The sequence below is a fragment of the Pristiophorus japonicus genome, chromosome 15, assembly GCF_044704955.1.
Source record: "Pristiophorus japonicus isolate sPriJap1 chromosome 15, sPriJap1.hap1, whole genome shotgun sequence".
Taxonomy (NCBI): domain Eukaryota; kingdom Metazoa; phylum Chordata; class Chondrichthyes; family Pristiophoridae; genus Pristiophorus; species Pristiophorus japonicus.
The window spans coordinates 6,841,884-6,856,966 of NC_091991.1; positions in this window are offsets into that span (position 1 = coordinate 6,841,884).

Here is a 15,083-nt window from a genome sequence, read left to right on the forward strand (position 1 = left end):
GGGCTGTTTCCTCCCATGACCCAGCCCTGGACGTTAGTCTCAACAAGGTGACACTAAAGGTATCGAATATAACTGAGTAAAAGACAAGTGTTGGAGAGGCAGACCATGCTCCATTACTCCACACCCCTACTTAGGCAGAAGTGCTGGATGTGCCGATTGGAGCTTTTGCTGCCCCTCTCACTACAACAGCATCATTTATCTAGCTTGCTCTATGTCTATCTGAGTCTCTCTCCAGTTGTATCTCTATCCTTCGAGCTATATCTATCCATCGGTCAGTCAAAATCTCGAGTTCATCCACTACAGTGTCAAAATGTATTTTTTTACAAACAGTAATTGTTTTTTCCTAAACTGGGACCATTAATTTACAAGCATCTGCCAATCTACAAACTCGTTTCCCTAACAGCAATTAACCTCTGAGTGACCGCAGGTTGCAACTATTTAAAGCAATTGGATTTTCTGGTCTTTAAAGGGGAGGTCACTAAGATGCATCCCAAGATGGCGGATGGGATAGCAGCTCCCTCGGGAGCTCTCCCTGAACAAACCTTCCTCTGGCCATCTGCTGCCATCCTTCACCTCTCTGTCCCTCAACCTTCCCCCCCCCGCCTCCGCCCACTGTCTAAGCCCGCTCTGACCCTAACTTCAACCCCCCCCAAAGTATTTTCCTACCCTAAAACCCATGCTGCAAGGGCCCACTGCCCATCCTCATTCTCGACTTGCCTTCCAGGTCGATATCCCTACTACCAAGTCCCTCCAACTGGACCCTCGCTCCCCACTGGCCAACTCAACTCCTCCAACCGACCTCCGCCGATCTCAATAGCAGTGTGTCTCTGACCAGCTCCAACCACAAGTATAATACGTAGTGTGTTGCATGTTCCTCTCACTTCTAACACCTTCCACCCAGCGACTAAACACGAGCAATGCCACGGGAGATCTGCAACTTATTCTGTAGGATTCTTCATTTTCAGTTTTAGTTTCCTTGTAAATTCCCAGCAATAATTTGGTGTTTATTTTAGAAAGTTAAAAATAATGAATATCAGCAGGTTTAAAAACGCAAATCAAACGTGTTACTTTTTAGATGAAAACCATGAAATTTCACTTTGGCCAAAAGCGCTGAGATTTTTCTTCATATATTATTATATTTCTCTCTTTTTTTAAAAACAGAACACTTTCAGTTAGATAGTGCCTTCAATGAGTTCAGGACATCACAAAACGCTTTACAGCCAATGAAATACTTTTGAAGATTAATCCTTATTGTAATGTAGGAAACGCAGCAGCCAATTAGCGCACAGCAAGGTCCCACAAACAGCAAATGAGATAATGAGCAGATCATCTCTGCGTACATTTCTGGTTGCCATATTATAAAAGAGGATACAGAGGCACTGGAGAGGTTGTAAAAAAGATTTACGAGGATGATACCAGAAATGCGAGGGTATACATATCAGGAAAGGATGAACAGGTTGGGTCTCTTTTCTCTTGAAAAAAGGCTGAGGGGTGACCTAATAGAGGTCTTTAAAATGATGAAAGATTTTGATAGAGTGGATACAGAGAGAATGTTTCCACTTGTGGGGAAGAGCATAACTAGAGGTCATCAATATAAGATAGTCACCAAGAAATCCAATCGGGAATTCAGGAGAAACTTCTTTACCCAGAGAGCGGTGAGAATGTGGAACTCGCTGCCACAGGGAGTGGTTGAGGCGAATAGTATCGATGCATTTAAGGGGAGGCTGGACAAGCGTATGAGGGAGAAGGGAATAGAGGGTTATGCTGATAGAGTTAGATGAGGAAAGGCGGGAGGAGGCTCGAGTGGAGCATAAACGCCGGCATGGACTGGTTGGGCCGAATGGTCTGTTTCTGTGCCGTATATCCAATGTAATCCGATGTAATCTCTGCTGCAACATTGTCAGAGGGACAGGAATCACAAAGGATCAGCATGACTGAAAATTGATAGCTGGGAATCTGTAAAAACTGAAAATGAAGAACCTCTTAAGTAACCCCTCTTGACATGTCCACGAAAGAGCACATTTCTGTTGTGGGAGAAGTTTGGGGACCTTGTGTACAACACACAAGCACTTGGTCATCACATTACGTGGTCGCAGAGGAGGAGATTTTACCAGATCTGCCTGTCTGCGATACCGGTGTCTTGTCTTGTGGCCAATTACTTGTTTTCCCACTGTACTAACCTCCGCCCACCCCTCCCCCACGCCCACCCTGACAACAACAACAACAACTTTTACTTATCATCATGGATAATAAAAATGAGTTCTCGGGTGACTGTACAGTCCAATACGGGAATTACAGTCTTGGTCACAGTTGGGACAGACAGTCGATGTGGGAAGGGGTGAGTGGGGAGTCTGGTTTGCCGCCCGCTCCTTCCGCTGCCTGCGCTTGGTTTCTGCATGCTCTCGGTGACGAGACTTCAGGTGCTCAGCGCCCTCCTGGATGCTGTTCTTCCACTTAGGGCGGTCTTTGGCCAGGGACTCCCAGGTTTCGGTGGGGATGCTGCATTTTATCAGGGAGGCTTTGAGGGTGTCCTTGAAACGTTTCCTCTGCCCAACTTGGGCTCGCTTGCCGTGTAGGAGTTCCGAGTAAAGTGCTTGCTTTGGGGACATTGTTCACATGCCTGACGCATGTTTCGGGCGTGGTCAGTGCTTCGATCCTGGGGATGTTGGCCTGATCGAGGACGCTAACGTTGGTCCTCCCAGGGGATTTTCAGGATCTTGCGGAGACAGTGTCGGTGGTATTTCTCCAGCGATTTGAGGTGTCCACTGTATATGGTCCACGTCTCTGAGCCATACAAGAGGGCAGGTATCACTACAGCCCTGTAGACCATGATTTATTTATTTATATAGCACCTTTAACGTAGTAAAACATCCTAAGGCACTTCACAGCAAGATCCTGCAAATCCCCTGGGAGGACAGACGCACCAACGTTGGCGTCCTCGATCAGGCCAACATCCCCAGCATCGAAGCACTGACCACACTCGACCAGCTCCGTTGGGCAGACCGCATTGTCCGCATGCCCAACACGAGACTGCCAAGACAAGCATTCTACTCGGAACTCCTACCGGCAAACGAATCAAAGGTGGGCAGAGCAAATGTTACAAGGACACCTTCAAAGCCTCCCTGATAAAGTGCACCATCCCCACCGACACCTGGGAGTCCCTGGCCAAAGACCGCCCTAAGTGAAGGAAGTGCATCCGGGAGGGCGCTGAGCACCTCGAGTCTCGTCGCCGAGAGCGTGCAGAAATCAAGCGCAGGCAGCGGAAGGAGCGTGCGGCAAACCAGACTCCCCACCCACCCTTTCCTTCAACCACTGTCTGTCCCACCCTGTAACAGAGTCTGTAATTCCCGTATTGGACTGTACAGCCACCTGAGAACTCACTTTTAGCGTGGAAGCAAGTCTTCCTCGATTTCGAGAGATTGCCGATGATGATGATATAAGACAAACCGATAAATTTGACACAAGAAATTACGGCTGATGCCCAAAGATTTGGTTAAAAAGGTAGGTTTTAAGGAGCATCTTGAAGGAGACAGAGTGGTTTAGGCTGGGAGTTCCAGAGCTTGGGGCCCAGGCAGCTGAAGACACGGCCACCGATGGTTGAGCGATTATAATCAGGGATGCTCAGGACAGCAGAATTAGAGGAGTGCAGATATCCCGGAGGGTTGTGGGGCTGGAGGAGATTACAGAGATAGGGAGGGGGCAAGGGCCATGGAAGGATTTGTAAACAAGGATGAGGATTTTGAAATTGAGGCATTGCTTAACCAGAAGCCAGTGTAGGTCAGCGAGCACAGGGGGTGATGGGTGAGCGGGACTTGGTGTAAGTTTGCTGGCTTTGTGGATCAATCGCTCATTGCAGAAACTGCCCAATGTTATTTCCATGCGAGAGCGCATTGAAGATCTATCCTCTCTCACTGCACCACTGGGCACAAATCAGCTAAATGCTGCTAGACTCTTTTTTTACTAAACTTTTAAAAAAAAATGTTTGTGTGGAGAAATAGCCTCCAGTTATGAAGTGCTGATTTAGATGGATTCAGTAAGTATCAAATCTGAATAAAATATTTACATTTGCAGAGACTGATGGAGATTATAATTGCAGAGGGCAAATTTTAATCATTCTGAATTGTTTTAATTAAATTTAATTTACAGAACATAATTGATATTTAGGAATAATGATTCTTTCACTTAGCTCTAATTAAAACAACATTGTTCTGAAGATTAGTTAACTAGCGGTAAAGCTGCTGTACTTGCTTGAAAATGCGCGCGGATTCTCTTGACTGTCTGTGAGATTTGGTTGTTTACATCCTCGTCACAAACCTTTCCTGCTTTGCTCCCGGGTTTGGGAGAATATGAGGTACAAGTCTCGAAATAATTATCGGTGCTGTACTAATACGAATACTTGCCGTACTCAAAACTGTTTCCCCTTTGTAGTAAATTAGAAAGAAAGAACTTGCATTTATATAGCACCTTTCCCCACCTCAGAATGTCTCGAAGTGCTTCACAGCCAACGAAGTACTTTTGGAGTGTAGTCACTGTTGCAATGTGTAAGGGCGGGGGGGATGGGGTGGTGTTGTGTGGTCTCTCTGAGGGGGTCAGGTTCCCTTCTGACCAACTTGAGCGGTTCGAATCGCTCCCCCTCCCTTGGGTTCTGTACTCTGGATTTATTTGGGGGGGTGTGACAAAGTGCAGAGGACACTGGTTTGATGCAAAGAAATTTGTTTTTATTATACTCAAGGTAATACGGGTTTATTACTCTAGTAAGAAAATACAAGGCTAAACTTACAATCACTCTAATAAAGAACAGTACTAGGAAAGTTACAAGGTCAAACTTATAATCACTCGAATAAAGTACCATACACTACACATTCAAAGGGGGTTGCAGTAAAATTATACCTCCCACTTCCCAATACCTAATTCTAGCTAGGTTAGACTCCAGGGCAGGCAGGGACTTATGCTTACCAATCCTTTTGATAGTTAATGGTAGATGGTGATGTTCTTCCTTCCTTCAGGACTTCAAGACTTCGAGGCTGGAGAAGTTAGTTTTACAACTGTCGCGTTGGTTTCTCTCCTTGTCTTGATGAGGTAGTCGCGACCATCTCTTTCCCCCACTAACCTCTGTTGAAAACAGTGGCCAGTTATACGATTTCAGTGTTCTAATCTTGCCGCCCAATCTGTTCACAATCCTTTGTATAATTTTGGCGGGCTTGGTTCTTCTTTGTAATATTTTGTCGGGCTCATTAAAGTTGATATGTCTTGGGTGGGTTGATGTTCGAAAACTGTTTCCTGATGGAAAAATTAGTTTGGTAATTGCAATGTTCTTTTGTGCTTAGTCTTTCGCGTACAGGCTGGATTGGGCCTCTTTGTGATGTATATGCTGAAATGGTTTGTCCAGACCCATGTTGATGGGGAGCCACCTCTGGGTGATTTTGTGATGTCCCTTGTGGAGAAGGATTTTTAAATGCTCATTCTTCCAGACAGGTTAACTCAGTCCTCACACCCAGACAGTTCCAATAATCAAGTGGCTTCTTTATGATCCCTAGGTCCACCCACAGGCTTGAATTTGTCTTGTAAAAGTTCATAATTTTATTAAAGTTTGTAGTTTCTTCCATAAGCACTTTAGAGTTCCAAACTTTTCAGTAGATCGTCCCAAATTAAATTTCCTTTCGAATGAGCCCAAACACAGGGGGAGTTCCTTGTGAATTTTGCATTCCTTCAAATGTAAGAAACCTGGCAGCCAATTTGTGCACAGCAAGCTCCCACAAGCAGCAATGTGATAACTGTCCTTATAATCTGTTTTAGTGACATTGGCTGAGGGATAAAAAGCTGTTGTTGTCTCATCTGAAAGACGGCACCTCTGACAGTGCACTGGGAGAGTCATTGCACATCATCCAAACAATTATTTAAATGGAGAAAGATTGCAAAGTGCTGCAGTACAGTGGGACCTGGGGGTACTTATGCATGAAACACAAAAGATTATTATGCAGGTACAACAAGTGATCAGGAAGGCCAATGGAATCTTGGCCTTTATTGCCAAGGGGATGGAGTATAAAAGCAAGGAAGTCTTGCTACAGTTATACAGGGTATTGGTGAGGCCACACCTGGAGTACTGCGTGCAGTTTTGGTTTCCACATTTAAGAAAGTATATACTTGCTTTGGAGGCAGTGCAGAGAAGGTTCACTAGGTTGATTCCGGGGATGAGGGGTTGACTCATGAAGATAGGTTGAGTAGGTTGGGCCTCTACTCATTGGAATTCAGAAGAATGAGAGGTGATCTTATCGAAACATATACGATGATGAGGGGGCTTGACAAGGTGGATGCAGAGAGGATGTTTCCACTGATGGTGGAGACTAAAACTAGAGGGCATAACCTTAGAATAAGGGGCCGCCCATTTAAAACTGAGATGAGGAGGAATTTCGTCTCTCTGAAGGTTGTAAATCTGTGGAATTCGCTGCCTCAGAGAGCTGTGGAAGCTGGGACATTGAATAAATTTAAGACAGAAATAGACAGTTTCTTAACCGATAAGGAGATAAGGGGTTATGGGGAGCGGGCAGGGAAGTGGACCTGAGTCCATGATCGGATCAGCCGTGATCGTATTAAGTGGTGGAGCAGACTCGAGGGGCCGTATGGCCTACTCCTGCTCCTATTTCTTATGTTCTTATGTTCTTAATGCGCATCCTCCACTGTGATAAATGTGCTTAAGCTTATTACACATAGAAGCAAACATTAAAGAAACTTGATGATTGTCCAATAAAGCCTTTAATCACCACCTCTTACTCAATACCGTTAGAAAAGAAAAGACTTAGCGATGACCCGATAGAAGTCTTAAAAATTATGAATGGGGTGGACAGGGTAGATGTCGAGAGAATGTTTCCACTTGTGGGCAAATCCAAAACGAGGGACCATAAATACCAGAAAGTTACTAATAAACAGTTTGGTAGCATAGCGCTTGTGTTACTGGACCAGTAATCCAGAAGCCTGGACTAATGATCCGGAGACACCAGTTCAAATCCCACCACGGCAGCACAGGGAATTTAAATTCAGTTAATTAAATAAATCTGCAATAAAAAGATAGTCTCAGTAATGGTGACATTACTAGTGGCTTGTTGTAAAGACCCATCTGGTTCACTAATGTCCTTTAGGGAAGGAAATCTTCTGCCCTTACCCGGTCTGGGCCTATATGTGACTCCAGACCCACAGCAATGTGGTTGACTCTTAACTGCCCTCTGAAATAGCCCATCGAGACCCTCAGTTGTACCAAACCGCTGCGACAAAGTCAGCGCTGTGGGAGCACCTTCACCACACGGACTGCAGCGGTTCAAGAAGGTGGCTCACCACCACCTTCTCAAGGGGCAATTAGGGATGGGCAATAAATGCTGGTCTTGCCGCACAGCCTTGCGACACCCACATTCTGTGAACGAATAAATACAATTTTTTTAAAAATCCAATAGGATCCAAGAGAAATTTCTTTTACCCAAAGACTGGTTGGACTTTGGAACTCGCTACCTCAGGAAGTGTGGGGGCAAGTAGCTTAGATGCTTTCAAAAGGAAACTGGACGAGCACATGACAGAAAAGGGATTGGAAGGATACGCAGAAAGGCTGAGATGAGGTAGATAGAATGGGAGGAACTTGTGGAGCAACTTGTGCCAGCACAGACTAGTTGGGCCGAATGGCCCGTTTCTCTGCTCTATATTGTGTGTCATTCAACGTCATCATCATAGGTAGTCCCTCGAAATCGAAGAAGACTTGCTTCCACTCTAAAAGTGAGTTCTCAGGTGACTGAACTGTCCAACATGGGAATTACAGTCTCTGTCTCAGGTGGACAGACAGTGGTTGAAGGAAAGGGAGGGTGGGACAGGTTTGCCACACGCTCCTTCCGCTACCTGCGCTTGATTTCTGCATGCTCTCGGCGACGGGACTCGAGGTGTTCAGCGCCCTCCCGGATGCACTTCCTCCACTTAGGGCGCTCTTTGGCCAGGGACTCCCAGGTGTTAGTGGGGATGTTGCATTTATATCAAGGAGGCTTTGTGGGTGTTCTTGAAACGTTTCCTCTGCCCACCTGGGGCTTGCTTGCCGTGTAGGAGTTCCAAGTAGAGCGCTTGCTTTGACATTTGTCTAAGTATTTGGACATACAATGCACGGCTTAAGCATTATCATATCCATTCACTGCTACTTATGTCTGTCACATTGTGATTGAATAGATCAGTGCATTGGTGCTCTCTTAACAAACACATCACAATCACACTCCGTTTTTAGACTTACTGTAGAGTGGTTTGCTCTGGCCTGTTGAAAACCAGCACAGCAAACCCTTGAATCGAGTCTTGCAATCAAAATAAGAAAAGAAGAATGAGCTGGAGTTGAATTGCATGACCCAATTATTCCCTGGTATCTACCGGAATCCTTTGCCGGGAGAGATATTAGACCACACCTTCTTGCCAGAACGCTTGCCAAAGTTAACCAGACCATCCAGTAGTTTCCAAGCCATCCATTGACCTGTCATTAGGGACGAGTTATTTTTTAAAACTACCAGAACAGTTTACCTGAAACAGCTCTGGGTAAGTTGGGCCCATGCAACAGAGATTGTTTAACATCGCCTCAAACATTTCCTACATTGCAGCAGTGACTACATTCCAAAAAGTACTTCATTGGCTGTGAAGTGCTTTGAGACATTGGGTGGTTTTTATATGTTTTCAATGAGATCACCTCTCATTCTTCTGAACTCTAGTCTCGGACAATATTTATCCCTCAACCAACATCACTGAAAACAGATTACCTGGTCATTATTGTTATGTATGTAAACATTGTAACTGTGTAAGACTTGCCACTAGAGGTCGCAACTGTTGGAGGCCCAAGGGTCACCTGCACACCTCGTGCAAGGGAGTATAAAAGGGAGTATAAAAGGTTGTCTGCCATGCTGCTCAGGCACTCTGGAGTTGTATTAAAGAGACTAAGGTCACATCAGTTTTAGCTCACAGTACTCAGTCTTGTGGAGTTCTTCCATACTTAACAATGATCACATTGCTGTTTGTGGGAGCTTGCTGTGTGCTAATTGGTTGCTGCGTTTCCTACATTACAACAGTGACTACACTTCATTGACTGTAAAGCGCTTTGAGACGTCCGATGGTCGTGAAAAGCGCTATATAGATGCAAGTCTTTCTTTTCAAGTCTTTCTTTCATAAACATAGAAACATAGAAACATAGAAAATAGGTGCAGGAGTAGGCCATTCGGCCCTTCTAGCCTGCACCGCCATTCAATGAGTTCATGGCTGAACATTCAACTTCAGTACCCCATTCCTGCTTTCTCGCCATACCCCTTGATCCCCCTAGCAGTAAGGACCTCATCTAACTCCTTTTTGAATATATTTAGTGAATTGGCCTCAACAACTTTCTGTGGTAGAGAATTCCACAGGTTCACCACTCTCTGGGTGAAGAAGTTCCTCCGCATCTCGGTCCTAAATGGCTTACCCCTTATCCTTAGACTGTGACCCCTGGTTCTGGACTTCCCCAACATTGGGAACATTCTTCCTGCATCTAACCTGTCTAACCCCGTCAGAATTTTATATGTTTCTATGAGGTCCCCTCTCATTCTTCTGAACTCCAGTGAATACAAGCCCAGTTGATCCAGTCTTTCTTGATAGGTCAGTCCCGCCATCCCGGGAATCAGTCTGGTGAACCTTCGCTGCACTCCCTCAATAGTACTCCCTCTCCAAGCCTGTCTCTCGTGTCTTTAGCAAACCTGTTACCAGGACCCATTTTGCACAGCCCCAGGCCACACTGGACAACAATGGTTTACTGGAAGTGACCCTGACCTTTGGGTGATTCTCAGATCCTTCGCTCTGACCTGTGAGATCTGTGTGATGTGCAGCGGCAATCGACACTTGGCGTTGTTGGGGTAAATTTTGAAAAGCCTACAGGGCTTGGCATTTTTAAATGGTTGCAACCATTTTGCCTCGTGCACGTGGTGAGCTGTTGAGTGAACGCATGAAGTCGTTAGCTGTTCACGCAGACGCTTATATACTGAGCGGTGTGAGAAGGTCAATCCATTCCTGCACCACTTTTGTGGAAAGAGGGGTAGAAATCGGCACAAAGCAGACCGATTTAGCCGTGTGATGGCATGGGTCCTATCTGTGCCAGACGTCGGTCCCACTGCTAGATTCATTTCATAAGCGTCCCGGGCTCCCAGGCGGAAGAAAGTTGTAGCAAAAGTAACAGCACTTCATCTTTCATTTCGGCAGAATGGAAGAGTAAGTTTATTAAAACAGCCTGATAGATGACAGCCGGCACAACTACAGAAGGTCTCCTCTGGAGAAACCAAACGCAGATTGGGAGTGCTTTGCGGAACACCTCCGTTCAGTCCGTAAGCGTGACCCTGAGCTTCCGGTCGCCTGTCACTTTAATTCCCCTCTCCACTCCCACTCTGACCTCTCCGTCCTCGGCCTCCTGCACTGTTCCAACGGAGCTCAACGCAAGCTCGAGGAACAGCACCTCATCTTTCGTTTAGGCACTTTACAACCTTCTGTCCTCAACATCGAGTTCAACAATTTCAGGCCATAACCTCTGCCCATATCTTTATTTCTGTTTTTTTTTCTCTCTTTCCCACAGCAGCGGTTGATGTTTCTGCCATTTGCACCCTATCTAGACTCATCTTTTGTTTCTTAACTTGTCCCATTACCATCTCCTTCTGCCTCGAGCCACCATCCCTTTTGTCTCTCTAATCTCGCCTGCCTTCCACCCTATCACAGACATTCCCTTTTGTTCTTTCCTTTCCCCCCTACCCCCCCTGCCCTTTCCCTGCCCCTGCACTTGTTTAAAAACCTGTTACATCTCTAACTTTGTCCAGTTCTGACGAAGGGTCATCGACCTGAGACGTTAACTCTGTTTCTCTCTCCACAAATGCTGTCTGACCTGCTGAGTGTTTCCAGCATTGTCTGTTTTTTATATTATACATTTACAGGAGTTGCCACAGTATCCAAGCTCCCCCGCACAGTAGAAAATAATGGTTTGCCCCTCTCGTGCTAAAACTATAACTGTAGATCGATAGATTTTTGGGTACTAAGGGAACCAAGGGATAGAATCACAGAATGGTTACGTCATGGTAGGAGACCATTCGGCCCGTCGAGCCCGTGCCGGCTCTCTGCAAGAGAACTTCAGCTAATCCCATTCCCCCACCCTTTCCCCGTAGCCCTGCAAATTTTTCTCCTTCAGGTACTTATCCAACTCTCTTTTGAAAGCCACCATCACCCTCTCAGGCAACGCTTGCTGCGTAAAAACATTTTCCCTCATGTCGCCTTTGGTCCTTCTGCCAATCGCCTTAACTCTCTGTGCCCTCTGGTTCTCCACCCTTCCGCCAATGGGAACAGTTTCTCTCTATTGACTCTGCCCAGACCCCTCATGATTTTGAACACCTCCATCAAATCTGTGGGGATCGGGCGGGAAAGTGGAGTTGAGGTCGAAGATCAGCCATGATCTTATTGAATGACGGAGCAGGCTCGAGGGGCCGAATGGCCGACTCCTGCTCCTATTTCTTATGTTCTTACTAGCAGTATAATTACGGTTTACAATTGTCTTTTTATTTTCATTCCCGGTTGCGGTTGGTCCATTTATCTAAATATCTATATCTTAATGGTTTTCATCGTTCAGTATCTTGCCTCAACTAGGACAGTGGTGCTGAAACATCCTGGAATAATCAGCCAGTGTATATAAATAGAGTTGATAAATGGCATGCCCCCTGTGTACAATGCCAATGGAGACTGATTAGCAGTGAAATAAATTGTAGCTCATTACCCTACAAATCTTATTAAAAAAATTATATGCATTTCTGAGATCCTTGGTTTTATAAATAGAGGCATAGCGGATAAAAGCGAGGAAGTTACCCTCAACCTTTATCAATCATCAGTTAGGCCCCAGCTGGAGTATTGTGGCCAATTCTGGGCATCGCATGTTAGGAAGCATGTCAAGGCCTTGGAGAGGGTGCAGAGGGAGATTGACCAGAATGGTTCCAGGGATGAAGGACTTCAGTAACGTGGAGAGATCGGAGAAGCTGGAATTGTTTTCCTTAGAGCAGAGAAGGTTAAGTGGAGATTTGATGGAGGTGTTCAAAATGAAGAAGGGTTTTGATAGAGTAGATAGGGAGAACCTGTTTCCAGTGGCTGAAGGGTCAGTAACCAGAGAATGGCATTTTCCAGTAATTGGCAGAAGAACTGGGGCCGGGGAGAGAGTGGGCGGCGATGAGAAGAATGTTTCTTAAGCAGCGAGTTGTTGTGATTTGGAACGCGCTGCCTGAAAGGGCGGTGGGAGCAGATTCAATAGTGTAGGGCGTGGTGTGGGGGTCAGGTTCACTTCTGACCTTCTGAGTGGTTCGAATCGCTCCCACTCCCTCGATTCTAGACTTTGGCTTTATTTAGGGATGTGGCAAAGTACAGCAGACAACTGGTTTTGGTGCAAGAAACTTGGATTTTATTCGAAAGAGAATTACAATATTAATATATTGTCAAATCTTACAATCTCTAAAATAGGGAACACTTCAATACATGCACAAGAAGAAATACAGCAGAACAACACCTCCCACCTCCCACTCTCTATCTCTAACTAAGTTAGACTCTAGGCCAGCAGGGATAATGCTCACCAATCCCTCCTTTGAAAGTTGATGGTGGTTTGCGATTTTGGGGTTCATTGGGTTTTGTTGGTTCTGCTTGCTGTACCCCGAACGTAGTAGAGGACTTATTGCTGCGTTTCCTTCAGTTGGGGTATGTCTGCTGATGCGATAGGGCGCGTTTTGGATGTATGGGGCAAGTACCCATTTTTCTCTTGCAGAGATAGGGTTTTGGGTTACTTTAGGTCAGGAACAGATTGTAGAGTGGAAAACTTTCGAATCTGCATTTTTTTCCCTGAGTTGGTTGTGGTGGCTCAATATTACCAAGTTGGTTGTTGGTAATGGTTTGTTATTAGTTTCGTGAGGCTCTTGTTACCGCGATGTGTCCGATGATGTCCAGGGTCACTGAAGACTAACTTTTCTGCCTTGGCTGTGATGATCGGTGATAACCTGTGATGACCTACTGACTGTAAAACAGGGCCTCAATTATACTTTGAGAGGGCTCCTAATCTGTGCGCCAAATCAAGTCCGGTTCTTTGTTTAATTTTGGCGAGCTCGTTAATGGTAACTCAATTAAAAATGTGTCAACTGTTGAAATTATCCTTTGGTTTCGAGTCACAATTGTTAAAGTTAGTTTCTGGTTTCGAGTTGTCTGCCTGGGTCCGAGCTTTCTATGCAGGCCGGAAAGGTGATTAGCATTATGCAGGTGTTGAATGGGTCCTGTGCTGAAACTATACTTCCTCAGGTCGATTGTTGAAATGTTAATGTCTTCGAGGGGGGAGGTTTGAGGGTAAACAGTTCCCCAGACAATTTGATTAGCTCCAATACCCAAACTGGTTTTACAGAGGTTGGTCCCACCCCTGGTCTTGCAGCCTTTTTCCTTACAGAGCCAACATGCCTTTTACAATCCCAAACTTGGTTAAAACTCATAGATTTCTTCCATATGCATTTTAGGATCCCAAACTTTCTGTTTAATAGGCCCAAATCGAATTTCCTTTTCAGTGAGTCCAAACACTGGGGGGTTTCCACGAATTTTGGAATCTTACAATAGTAACTTTCAGAAGGGGAATTGGATAAATACTGGAAAAGGGAAATGTGTGGGGCTATGAGGAAAGAGCAGGGTGAGTGGGACTGATTGGATTGCTCTTTCACAGAGCTGGCACAGGCACGATGGGCCGAATGGCCTCCCTCTGTGCTGTGTCGTTCTGAGTGATACTGTGCAGCAAAATTTAAAATAAGACGTTCCTCTTTTTTCACCGATTTGTTTTCATCTGCTTTGCTCTGCTGAAGTTGTTGACATCTTCCTGCGGTGCAGCTCCCCAGGCACTGGCTGAGCATCTTATCCAAGTGCCCAGCCTTCATGTGGTGAGCTCAGTCAGTAACCCGTCACAACCGGGCCCCAGTGCCATCCTCTCTCAACACTCCAGGTGTCAGTCGTGGCTCACCTCTGAGCCAGCAGATTGTGGGTTCAAGTCCCACTCCAGAGCCTTGAGTTCGTAAGACACTTATAACACGTTGACACTCCCAGTGCAGCGCGGAGGAAACTTCCACCAGCACTGTCGGAGGTGCCGTCTTTCCGACGAGACATTAAACCTCAGGTGGATGTGAAAGATCCCATGGCCACTATTTCGAAGAAGAGCAGGGGGGTTATCCCCGGTGCCCTGGGCCAATATTGATCCCTCAACCAACACCTAAAACCAGATTATCTGGTCATGTTCATATTGCTGTTTGTGGGAGCTTGCTGTGCGCAAATTGGCTGCCGCGTTTCCCACATTACAACAGTGACTACACTCCAAAAGTACTTCATTGGCTGTAAAGTGCTTTGGTCCGGCCCAAAGTTACGAAAATCGCTATAGAAAAAAGAAAGAAAGACTTGCATTGATATAGCGCCTTTCACATCCACCGGATGTCTCAAAGCGCTTTACAGCCAATGAAGTACTTTTTTTGGAGTGTAGCCACTGTTGTAATGTAGGAAACCGGCAGCCAATTTGCGCACAGTAAGCTCCCACACAAGGCAATGTGATAATGACCAGATAATCTGTTTTTTTGTTATGTTGATTGAGGGATAAATATTGGCCCCAGGACATGACTGATCTGATCTTGGCCTCAACTCCACTTCTCCACCTGCTCCCCATTACCCTTGACTCCAGATTGTGCACAGCAAGCTCCCACAAAACAGCAATGTGATAACGATAATGATCAGATAATCTGTTTTTAGGTCTTGGTTGAGGAGTAAATATTGACCCCAGGACACCGGGGAGAACTCCCCTGCTCTTCTTTGAAATTGTGCCTTGGTCATTTTCACGTCCACCTGAGAGAGTAGTCGGGGCTTCAGTTTAACGTTTCAGCCGAAAGATGACATCTCCTGTCACATAGTCAGACTATAGATATACCTCTGTGTAGTCTCTGTGTAGTTGCATAAGATGGAGACTTGTTATCTGATGTACTATCAATAAGGTTTACACTGTGTATATACTATGCTGGCACCACTAGAGG